The sequence below is a fragment of the Hipposideros armiger genome, unplaced genomic scaffold, assembly GCF_001890085.2.
Source record: "Hipposideros armiger isolate ML-2016 unplaced genomic scaffold, ASM189008v1 scaffold_661, whole genome shotgun sequence".
In the NCBI taxonomy this organism is placed as follows: domain Eukaryota; kingdom Metazoa; phylum Chordata; class Mammalia; order Chiroptera; family Hipposideridae; genus Hipposideros; species Hipposideros armiger.
In genome coordinates this window covers 761,619-764,039 of record NW_017732011.1, presented here as the reverse complement: position 1 = coordinate 764,039, position 2,421 = coordinate 761,619, and the positions used below count along the sequence as shown (strand labels likewise).

The 2,421-nt window shown below is 40.2% G+C and overlaps 1 pseudogene; it reads right to left on the bottom strand.

Moving 5' to 3' along the window:
• Positions 1 to 459: 459 nt before the first annotated feature.
• Positions 460 to 1,029, bottom strand: LOC109372716 (60S ribosomal protein L18 pseudogene; annotated as a pseudogene).
• Positions 1,030 to 2,421: the final 1,392 nt, after the last annotated feature.

The following is a 2,421-nucleotide window of genomic DNA, read 5'->3' as shown; positions in this document are numbered from 1 at the left end:
TTATTATCTTCATCATATAAAATCAGTATTTGCTACTGTCTTGATTTTTCTTTGTTCAGAGCCGGGCCTCTAAAAGGAATACCTGCTGCTCTGTTTCCATTTTCTCCTTTCCTATTTATTCTTCAACTCACTGCAAAATGGACACTACCTCTGCTGCTCCATTGTAATTTTGACTGAAAGTCATCTGTAATTTCTTTCTTGCCAAATCAAGTTGATATTTTTCAGTATTAGTCATCTAGCATTTATATTTGTACTTGACCATCAGTTCTTTTTCCTTGAATTCCAACTCTCTGCTAGCTAGCCATCAGGTTCTTAGATATCTTTTTCTTAGATTCCTAAATTGACTCCTTTTGATCTTTTGAGTTTATTCTTGCAATTCCCTTCCCTCCCCCCACTCTCACCCACTCTCCCCGCCCCCCCCCCAAGCATCCAAAAGCATTTTAACAACAGAATCCGGGGTTAGTTTTTGTAGCCATGGGTGGTTCATAGGCCTCTGGCATGCTTGAACTTCCAGCCCCCAGCCCCGGAGCACACACAGGGTTTGGCGTGGCTGTGCGGGGTTCCAGGGATCTTGCAGAAATGCCTGTACACCCCTTGGCCTTGGCGAGGACCAGAGAGCAGGACTGTCACAGCTCTTCGGGGAGTCCATGGCGAGCTGGTCAAAGGTGAGGGTCTTGCCCCCGCCTGGAGGATGCGGGTCCGGGCACAGCTACTCGCACAAAGTGCACACACGCCTTCAATTTGGGGACCCCCTGGACTCGCACGTCATCGGTTACAGCCTCTATAACCACAGCAGTTTTGCCCTCTCAGCTGGGAAGCTTCATTTTCCGGATCATCCGGGAAACGGACAGAGGCTGCGGGTTGGTACGACTCATGAACAACCTCTTCAGCACCATCTGGTTGAAGGCGGAGTTGGTTTGACTGTCCAGAAACCTGAAGGGCTTCATCAGCAGCCCGAGGTAGATGTCCTGGCTCTCGGGCTCCGTGTGCTGAACCTCCGTCTTTGTTCTGGCGGATGTGGACTCTCATGATGGCGCCTCCTGCTCCGCCAGGTCGGGAAAGAGAGAACCTGTTCTTGCAATCTTCAAGTGTAATTTTACCAGGGTCTTTCCGTAGCCCTATTTTAATTCTACGGAGTATATACGTATTTCTCCACATAACATCTTATTTACTCAAGTATCTTCTGCCACATCTCTTATCACCAGCCTATACTTCTTTCCTAAATCCCAGTGTGTATGTACAAATGCTTATGTGAAGTCCCTGAGGTGATAACACACTTGCTTTGCTAAAGAACTAGCATGGAGGCTAGTATGTCAGAATTAAGGAATAGAAAAGGGGTAGGAGATAAATTAGGACAGTAAGTATAGTATTTATCCATGTAACAGAGTAGTTAACACATTGCTTTAAATTGTTTATTGTTTATATGATTTTACCTCTAGTTTGAACTTCTTGAAAGAAGAAACTATACTCTTCTTACCTCTCTCTGCCTTCCCAGTACCTTTAGTTATATGCATTTTAATGAATGAATGTGTGAATAAGTATATGAATGAATAGAAGAGTTCCACAAATCTTGATCTAAGTGATTTCATTTGAAAACAAATGATTCCTGGTAAAATATCGGTAGCATTCATACTATAAGAACACAATAGAGAATTCTTATGAAATTGCAAAAGGAACTGCACATATATATGGAAAGAAAGTCAATGAAGGGTTAAGTGAGACACTAACATTTGAAAAGTATTCTTTCTATTTTCTGCATTTCATTTAACATGCAATTGCTTTGTAAAATGATATTAGAAATATGTAAACTTTCTAAAAGTGTCTATACTATAAATTTGGTAAACTGAAAATTTCAGCAATAAATTGCCCTCTTGTTTAGAGTACTAAATGAAGAATTTTGTTTCAGTAGTCATTTGTATTTGATCACTTAAGTAGTTAGGAAGAAATATTAGGCACTGTCTACATATTGTACATTTTCAATAGGGAAATAGAGACACTAAAGCTCCATATTAAGTCATAGAAGATATAAGTAGCTCTAAAATGATTCTTGCCTTATAAAGCCATCACTTATACTACAAATGCCTTCAATATAACTACAGAGGGTGCCAAAACAATGTGTACACATTTTAAGAAAGGAAAACTGTATTAAAATTGTCATACTCAATATACTTGTATACCGATAACAAAAGATGAATACAAGTCACGTTTGACTTCTGCAATTAAAAGAGGTGCTCACAGTGGTTACCATCAGCATCCAGACACTTCTAATTATGGTGAACTACTGCTTGAACAACGCTGACCAAAGTGTCCACTTGTATACATTTTTTTGGCACCCCCAGTATGAATCAATTGAGCACCAATCATTTCCACCTTTTAAAACAATGGATCTGGCAAAATAAAAATGAAACAGCAATGTGGTTA